The 10,262-nt window shown below is 41.5% G+C and overlaps 1 pseudogene across 1 annotated transcript; it reads left to right on the top strand.

Moving 5' to 3' along the window:
• Positions 1 to 1,969: 1,969 nt before the first annotated feature.
• LOC308511279 (ubiquitin-conjugating enzyme E2 C-like) lies at positions 1,970 to 2,538 on the top strand (annotated as a pseudogene). Its single transcript has one exon. The product of its transcript is annotated as a ubiquitin-conjugating enzyme E2 C-like (transcript).
• Positions 2,539 to 10,262: the final 7,724 nt, after the last annotated feature.

Genomic DNA, 10,262 nt, shown 5'->3' on the forward strand with positions numbered 1-10,262 from the left:
ATGCAACTTTCAATTCCATGACTTACCAAAAAGTCATCACATCCTGCAAGAGTAGTAAACAGTATTTGAAATTCACGCAGTACAAATCTATCTGAAATGGGGGCCACTAAACAAATTCCACAAAACTGGAGCGTTAAAAACAATAACATATAAATGAAAAAAAATTCTTAGATGTTAACAATTCCTCATGAGAATGTTCACTTATGCATTACATAAATTAATAATATTGAGTTTGTCTGGGATCTGAAAGGTCTATTTTGACTTTATGTAACTCTTTTCTAACCTGCTCACCCTTCCTAGCTCAATTCATATTACTTTCAGCTCATTTGTTTCATTCTGCACACAGCATTCCAAAGCTAGTAAACATCCCCCACCATTCTCAGCATGTGATTATTCTTAGTAAAGTTTTCAGATTGATACATCAACATTTTCAATATGGGTTTGCACTCTTTACAGAGCCTTACCAAACACTTAAAAACAAAATGAGGAGACTCAGGAAAAAACAAAATGAGGAGACTCGGGAAAGCTATCTTCCCCTACCAGTCTCAGCTTAATTAAACATAAGTGGTTCATATAAAGTTGTGATTTTCAAACATTTTATCTCATGGTGCACAAAGTAAATACTAAAGTTCTGTGGAATGCCACAAAATATATTGTATGTTTTGCCAATCAGACAAAAATAGGTTTAATTTTTATTCATTCACACTGTACAGCTATTGTATTGGCCATTAAATACAATATTTAATACATTCATCACAGGGGCTCAACTAGAGACTTAATTTAAAAAACAGACACAAAACAAATGTGACACCACAGCTTCAGATAGAGTCCTACACAGAAATCAAGGCAAGGACAGACGATCCAAGGAAAAAGTAAAAAGGCAGCACAAGGAGACAGGCTGGGCAGCCCAGCTCAGGGCTCTTGGCTGGAGACCTGCTCTGCGTAGTTTTCCTGTAGGTACTTCTTGAAGGCTGTGGGGTTTTGCCAGAGCTCTGCAGCACATGTGTCAGTTTTGTATATGACAGTGTAAGTGAAAACAGGTCAGTGTCCTGGACTAAACAGTCAGATACTGCAGGTTTTAAAATTTGTTGTGGCACACAGGTTGAACTTCGGCGATATAGAATGTTCCCTGGATAAGTTACTCCATCATCCCAATGATATAAATGTCTTGATTTAGCTAAGAGCTTGAGCTTGGCTTTAAATAATTTGGTGCCATTTGACCCTCTTATAAGCTGCTCCTCTGTGTCATAATCTGAATTCTTCCAAATTCAGGCTGAACCCCCACGTGACTCCTCATTGAAGTGCTCCTTAAAGGATACCCGTGCTAGGAGTTGCACTGTATTGAAAGTACTGATGGGGCTCCAGGCAGGCTGCCCCTAAATATGCCCATGTGGCATACTGGTTGTTTTTAATAAAAGTTACTTGAGAAAACGCTTGAGAAGAACCCTCTGAGTTTCTTCTCTCTGCACCGGGAGTTACACATCCTCATCGCCAACAATAGGGAATTCAGGACCCAGAGGCCTATACAAATAAGTCTCATTAATTCTTTACTAATTTATTCCCTAAACCAAACTCTGCTTAGATTCTTCACTGATTAAGCACCAACACCTTAGTCTCTTTGTTTTATCCATTCCTCACAGATATATTGTTTCTTTGTCTGCAAAGTATATAAGCCACCTGCTTGGGACATTTCCTTAAGTCCCTTTTCTGTGAGAACACCATAAATACGTATTAAATTCTTTTTCTCTTGTTAATGTGTCTTGCCTCACTGCACTTCTTAGACTAACCAGAAGAACTAAGAAGGGAAGGGAATAATTTCCTCTCTCCACAGTAACCATATATGTACATGGTTATAGACATAATGAACTATATGTTTGTAAACAATATATATTTAATCTTTTACCCAGACTGGGCAAGACAGTTCATTCTCTAGTTTTCCTTTAAGAAACTGTGTTCTCGGCGGTTACAGGCGTGTTCTCTGAGTTCACGTCTCTGCCAGCACTGTCCCGATGGCCTCCCAAAACCACAACCCAGCTGCCCCAGCGTCACCGCAGCTGGTAAAGGAGCCGAATCCAGAGGGGGCGCCACCTGGACCAAGTGGGCAAGCGGTTACAGCAGGAGCTGATGACCCTCATGACATCTGGCGACAAAGGAATTTCTGCCTTCCCTGAATCAACCTTTTCAAATGGGTGGGGACCATCCATGGAGCAGCTGGCACTATACCAAGACTTGAGGTATAAACTCTCCCTAGAGTTCCCCAGTGGCTACCCGAACAACACACCCACGGTGAAATTCCTCTCGCCCTGTACCACCCCAACGTAGACACCCAGGGTAACATCTGCCTGGACATCCTCAAGGACAAGTGGTCTGCCCTGTATGACGCCAGGACCATCCTGCTCTCCACCCAGAGCCTGCTAGAGAACCCAACATCGATAGTGCATTGAACACATGTGCTGCAGAGCTCTGGCAAAACCCACAGCCTTCAAGAAGTACTTACAGGAAAACTACGCAGAGCAGGTCTCCAGCCAAGAGCCCTGAGCTGGGCTGCCCAGCCTGTCTCCTCGTGCTGCCTTTTTACTTTTTCCTTGGATGGTCTCTCCTTGCCTTGATTTCTGTATTGGACTCTATCTGCAGCTGTGGTGTCACAAAGTCTCTGGTTGAGCCCCTGTGATGAATATATTAGAGAAATACATTTTGAATTAAAAGAAAAGAAATTGTTTTCTCACTCGTAACGGGAAATAACCGTAAGCTGGAGTTTACATATCCCATTTCCCTCCACAAAGATTCCCGAGGGCTAAACTTATTTGCCAACATAAAACACAACAAAACAGACCACGTGAGATTATCTGCCACAAAGGTGTCCAGGTCCTGAAACAGGTTTTAGGATGGCTCCCCCCCAAAGGCTTTTTTCAGGTTTACTGACCTGCAGTCCAGCTTCAGTCACACCAATGCGTCTCGAAATGACCCTTCTGAGGGAGAAAAGCACAGATGTTTAGTATTGGAGTTGTGACTAAAACGAAGTATATGGATATACATTTTATGCTTGTTTTAAGTTTGTATTCTCTTCTCAAGACTCTCCACAAGTAAACTTTTCTATCATTCTCCCCACCAGGTTTCCTGTATAGATGGTTGCCCCTCAAAATTTAAGGTGGCATCTATAACTCTGTATTCAGGCTACACATTTTAGTGATCTTTAAGAGAAAGAAATTGCTATAGGTCAAGACATGTAAGACAATCAATTCGATGTTACACCTGGACCTTCTTTGGGTCCCAATTCAAAGCAAGCAATGGAAAGAAACCACACATTTATGAACTCGTTGAAGAAATTGAATACCAAATGGATGTTAGGTAACATTTTGGAATTTACTACTGTCTATCTTTCTTGGGTGTGATAATGATATTGTGAATACAGAGAAAAAGTCTTCATCTCTTAGATATGCACATTGAAGAATTTATGAATGAAATATGATGTCTAGGATTTGCTTTAAAGTAATCCAAGGTAGGGAGGGTGTGTATGGGGGTATATAGGAAATAAAATTGACCATATGTTGATAACTCTTGAAGTTAGGTTAAGTATAAGGTATTTATGATACTATCTTTGTACTCTTTTTTTCAATATATATTTTTATTGATTTTCTTACAGAGAGAAAGTGAGAGGGATAGAGAGTCATAAACATCGATGAGAGAGAAACATCAATCAGCTGCCTCCTGCACACTCCCTATTGGGTATGTGTCAGCAACAAAGGTACATGCCCTTGACTGGAATTGAACTTGGGACCCTTCAGTCCACAGGCTGAGGTTCTATCCACTGAGCCAAACTGGTTAGGGCATCCTTTGTACTCTTGTACATGTTTAGAATTTTTCATAAATAAGAAGCAATATAAAAAGAAAATAAGAAAACCTGGATTAAAACTGCAGGGTTTATTACATGTAGAATCTGGGAAATCTCTGGAATACTCTGATCTTCAATTTTTTTTCTTATGAAAATGAGAATGATAATTCCTACCTCATGGAATTGGTTTGAGGGGTAAATGAGATCATGGATTGATATCTTTTGGAAAGCCACCTCTTATAAACTGCAAAACTCCTACAAATGTTAGCAAAACAGTTAGTTCTCTCTCTCTTAGACACTCTGGATACAGAAGGATTGTAGGTTTGTGAGAGTAGAAATGGTAACAAGAGGAATCCATTCCGACCCTTAAAAATATTTGTTTTGCAGTAACTCATTAATATGACACTGTTTACTTTATATTGGCCATTTTCTCCCAAAAGGAGAGTGTCAAAGATATTTCAATAAATTGAAGTTCTCTAAAAAAAATTCGTGTATGGCAGAAAAATACAAAAAGTAATGCAAAAGGTTATGATGAACCAATAATAAAAACTTGAAATAAAAGGATCCAGTATTGCAGTTGCTTAAGAGAACCTCATTCTCCTTGCCCTGATTCTAAAATCCAATTTACAAAAACAGGCCACCAGCAAGGCAATGCAAGAAAAAAATACATAAATTGGATCACATTAAAATTAAAAACTTCTGTGCATCCAAAGGACACAGCCAGTGGAGTGAAAAGGCAATGCACGGGATGGGAGAAAATATTTGCAAGTCATATGTGTGATAAGGAGTTTATATGCAGAATATGTCAAGAACCCTACAACTCAACACTGAGAAAACACCCAGATGAAAAAATGGGCAATAGACTTGAATACACATTTCTCCAAAAGTGATATACCAATGGATACTAAGCACACGAAAAGGTGCTCCACATCACTAATTAATCATAAAAATAAATGCAAATTGCAACCACAGTGGAAGCACCACACGCAGTAGTAAATAAATCAGAACATGAGTATTGGGAAGGACATGGTGAAATTGGACCTTTGTGCACTGCCACTGGGAATGTGAAATGGTGCTGCCTGATTCCACTTGTATGAGGTACTCCTGTGCGCATAACACAATATAATTACAGTTTTGCAGAAGGAAGAGCCATGTAGATGGATAGTGGTGATGGTTGCACAGCAAGAAGAATACTTAATACCACTGGTTAAGCCAGTAAATTTTATGTTTTCTGGATTTTACCATAATAAAAGTTAGGAACAATAAATTGTTCTTATAAATATTTAAAAAGAACAAAGGACTTGAGAAAGGGCAACAAAAGATGCTCAACATCACATATCAATAGGGAAATGCTAATCAAAACGATAAGATGCCACTTCACATCCATTTACAGAGCTAATCTCAAAAGGCAGAAAATAACAAGTGTGGGGAAGAATATGGAGAAATTGCCATCCTTGTGACTGCTAAGGGAATGTAAAATGGTGCAGCTACTGTGGAAACCACTAGAGCAGTTGCTCAAAAAAATTAAACAAGATTACCATATGATACAGCAATTCCACTTCAGGGTCTACACAAAATACTTCAAAATAGTGACTGCCTAGTGATTCTGCACACCCATGTTCATAGCAGCATTAGTCACAATCACCCAAAGACAGAAGCAACCCAAGTGCCCATTAATAAATGAGTAGATAAACAAAATATGGTATTTCCAAATAATGGAATATTATTCAGCCATGAAAAAGGAAGGAAATCCTATCACATACTACAGCATGGAAGAAACTTGAGGACTTGAAACTAGGTGAAATATTCCAATTAATTGTCCAGTAAAATAAGACCCAAAGCATGGAGGCATGGAACAGATTGCCATACCATGATGAGATGAGTTGACTAGGAAAGATAAACCAAAGAGCTTATATGCTTATATGCATAGCCCACACTATAGGTGTGTCATTTGAGCAGCTTCACCAGAAAGTTGCAACTTCGCACTCTCCAGGGATCCACCAGCCAATTCCCTACAAAACACTGGGGGAAGAGACTGGACAAAGGGAAGATAGACACATGCCCAGTAAAGTTGGGGTGACAGCTAAGGTGCTGCCTGTCAGTCACACCTGGGAACAGAGGTTATTGACCAGAATTGGCATGGCCACTGCAAACGCATGAAAATTTGGGAATACATAATTTCCTAAACAAAGGAGTTCTCTCTCTTGGTGCGCTTGGCTCGTGACTCTTGTTGCTCTTAGCTCTCTTATGCTCTTAGCTCATTCCTGCTTCCTTGCATTCTCTGTGGGCCATACAGACCCCACACACAATGGACTAATAGATTGCAGCAGGAAACACAAGCTAATCTAGCCTCATGCTGGACTGGACTCGGCTCCAACATGGAAAGGAAACTGTGGACACTGATTCTGATTTTAGTTTTGCTAAAGCCCAGCTACATATCTTCTATTACTAGGTAAAGGGAAATGGGACTTTGGAAACTCAGGGATTTAATTCCACGAAAATAAAGCTTTCTGCTATATCTCATCCTCCTGTATGATTCTCAGAAAATTCCTTTTCTCAGGATATTGCAAGAAATCCACCCCCACTAGCAACGGGGGGAGACCAGGTCCTCTCCCCTTCGTTAACAGATGTGACAAAGGCAATAGCCAGCGTAATACACACGCTTTGAATCTGAGGCTGATACATTGTCACTGAGACCAGACACCAACAGAGGCTCCGACCAGAGATTACTGGGGACCCCAGAGTCTGCAGAGACACACAGCTACATGGACAGTGCTGAGGACAAGGAGCATCCACCCAGGTGCAACTGCAATGACACCTGTTACCTGGGAGTCAACGAAGACTGGGAGGAACTTCAGGCTCAGTGCCTGGACCAGGACATGTGCTTCAGCGAATTCCAGGATATGAACTTTCCTGACAGCAGAGCAGACAGGATGCCAAATTTCTTTCCCTGCTGCTCTCTGGCATCCAAAGATAAAGGGTGGTGATCAGGGTGAGGAGAGTAAGGGATCATTGGTCATGCAAGTGAAGGGTCAGATCCTGTCTTTATTCTAAAATTTGATAACTTGTTCATAATAAAAATTAATTTTGATTTTTTAAAATTGTGCAAAAATATTATTTATCTGGAATTCTGATACATAAACCCCAGCTTATGTAAATTGCCCATTACCAGAAGGAACATGATTTCCTAAAGGAAGACAAATAGAACTGAACTACTTCTTCTAGTCCCTGTATACAATTAAATAAATATTAGATTGCCATCTCTACCTATCTTTTTGAAAGTGGTCAACCAAACTTTGTTTTTAAGCTATTTTCTTACCCATTCTCTGAGAACATGAGGCAGGGGGCCCTTACTATGAGGCACACTACATAAGGTGACTGGGGTTCATGATACATTTAGGGTAGGGGCCCATGAAAATAGTTTCATTTCTGATATAAAATAGGGTTGGCGACAATGGTGGTTATGCAGGTAAAAATAAGCTAGTTGACATAGATTGCTAATCATAGGGACCATTGTTAGTCTTAATATTAGAATATGAACACATTTTGCAGCATCTACAAAACACTCCTTGAAGAAAAAAATCTTACAGCCCTCAATCTGTGGTGGGTCTCTTTATTTGAAAATAGATAACATTTATTAATTCCTAAGCAAGAGTTCAGGAAGATATTCCTAGGAAAAGAGAAATGTAGAGGAAAAGGGGAGGAAGCAGCAGCAGGAAAGGGAGAAACTCAACTAGGTCCACAGCATCCACCCAGCACAGGGAACAAGTGATCTTTTGAAGAGAGAATATAGGCACAGACACAACAAAAGAGGCATTATCCACAGTAAGAACCAAGAGCCTCTTGTAGTTTGGACATTCTTTTATGCTCTAAACACTGCACAGGTTTCTACTCCTGCATGTGGAAATAGATTTATTACTAAAAGTTTATAAGCAGTGGACTTACTTACTCAATGGGTGGGTTTGATGGTTGTTGGTTTTTTTTAACTTATTGGGGTGATATTGGTTAATAGAATTATATAGGTTTCAGCTGTACAATTCTATAATACATCATCTGTATATTGTATTGTGTGTTCACCACCCAAGTCAAGTCTCCTTCCATCACCATTTATAACCCCTTACCCTCTTCTACTTCCCCCGCCCCCTTTCCTTCTGGTAATCATCATACTGTTTTCTCTAACTATGTTTTCCTTTTCTTTCTTAATTCCTTCACCTTTTTCACCCAGCCCCACTGACAGCTTGAAAATTGTCTGTTCTCTATCTATGAATCTGTTTCTATTTTGTTTGCTAACTTATAATAACCAAGATCTAGAAGCAGTCCAGGTGCCCATCAGTAAATGAGTGGATTTAAAAAGCTGCGGTACATTTACACAATGGAATACTACTAGAATGTAAAAACGAAGAAAATCTTACCCTTTGTAACAGCATGGATGGATCTTAAAAGTATTATGCTACATGAAATAAGCCAGTCAGAGAAAGGCAAGTGCCATATATCATTCATATGTGTTGTTGGTGGTTGTTTTTTGGGTTTTTTTTTTCTTTGTTTTTTGTTTTTTGCATAGTGCGTCTGAGCACCTGGCATGCTTTCAAAAGCCAACCCCAACCTCCTATTTCTGCAAACCTGAGAAGTATGGTAAGGTCTGATGTTAGCCTCGTTGCAAAAATTTAACAAACAACCTCCTACCTTCTTACATAGTTTGAGTACTACCCCCTGCTTAGTACTGACTGCTGTGTATGGAAGCTGGACCAAGAGATATTATGTAAACATTTCTCTAAGGCCTCCAGAGCTAATGTGAGGTTTGTCTTTTACTCCCTACAAAGCAGCTTGCACAATTTAGCTCAGCCCCTTCCTCTGGGAAGACGCTGCACCAAGTCTGGAGCAGTCTGCTAAGTTGCAACTTAAAGGCCCAAGTTATGCTTTCACGCATGCGCCCTACTAGAGCCCTTCTAGTGAGTATACTCCCTTTTGCCGACCAATCCTCTGCCGCATGCGCACCTCAGCACCCCACCCCCAGCAGTCGGTGAACACTCTTGCCTCACTAGACTCCAGAAGAACCTTGAAGGAGCCAGGTCGCATGACAGCATCTGCAGACGCCACAGCCTCATGGACAACACTCAGGACATGAAGCCTCAGGGCCAGCCCAGCCAGGATACCGATGCCTTCCTCAGCCCGGAAGTGGAGGAGGATAGGGGAGAACTGCATGGTTTGTGCTGCTCCTGACTCGAGCTTCAGCCAACTCCAAGAAACTAACGTTTTCTGGGGGAGGCGAGCAGACGGGACACCCCTCAGATGCAGCCCCTCACGTCCTCCTTCCCACAGCCTGGGCTACATAACACACTTATCTTTCTCTTTGGGTTTCTTTCTTTGCAGAAGCAGAGCCAGCAGAGAACTTACCAACCGAAGAGGGAGAAAAGGAAATGGATACAGAGCCCGTACCTGAGCAAGGAGCAGCATCCGCAGAAGGAAAAGTGATAGAAGCTGAAGAAAAAGCAAAAGAAGACATTGACAGTGGCCTAGATGGTCCAGACGCCCCGGGCCCCATATATGAGGAACGCAACGAACCCGATGAGGACAGCGACGATAGTCATGGAGAACCAGAAGAGCAACAGCAGGAGCAACAGCCCCGCCGGGCCAACATCCGGCGTCCACAGCCACGGAACAGGCGTCCGGTGGCCCAACGTATCACGTTCACCGTGATGCAGATGCAGGAGCTGGAGCACATTTTTCACCACTACCCCTATCCGAACACGTTCTTGAGGTAAGCGCATTGCTGGAGTTTGGCGCCTTTTCCAGGGACCACGTGACAAAGAGCCTAGTGGCCTTTGGGTCTCTCTAACAGGTCCCTCTCCTTCCCTTCTGAACTAAATGCCATCTGGGGGACTGGTGGCTATGGGGAGGTCAGTGGCAGCGGCTCTCCTGCACTTGGGTTGCGGGGGGGATGGGGGGTGGGGGGGGTACTATGCCTTTTGGGACTCAAGGTAAATAATGTAGTGTGGTATATATTTATTTATTTAAATTATTTATTTATATTGATTTTTACACAGAAAGAAAGGGAGAGAGAGAATATGAGAGAGCATCCCTCCCATATGCGCCCGAGTGATCAACCCTCAACAGAGATATGTGCCCTGACAGGAATCGAACCGCACACAAACTTTTGGTGTGCGGGACGACTCTCCAACCAACTATGAGCCACTGGGCCAGGGATGTCGTGCGGAATTGAAATAAATCAAACTGGGAAACAGGCAGGCGCCTGTTATTTTAAATAATGTTCTATTAGAACCAGATCCTAACTTAATTTTAAATGTTCACAAACCTGTTCATCATAGGTTATTTTGGCACTGATTTATTTATATCTTCTATAATGCTGCATTTGAAAATTATTTACCTTGAGTAGTGATTTTTTTCTGCATCCCCTTACACTTTGCTTTTG

Source organism: Myotis nattereri, assembly GCF_964212035.1.
Source record: "Myotis nattereri genome assembly, chromosome: X".
In the NCBI taxonomy this organism is placed as follows: domain Eukaryota; kingdom Metazoa; phylum Chordata; class Mammalia; order Chiroptera; family Vespertilionidae; genus Myotis; species Myotis nattereri.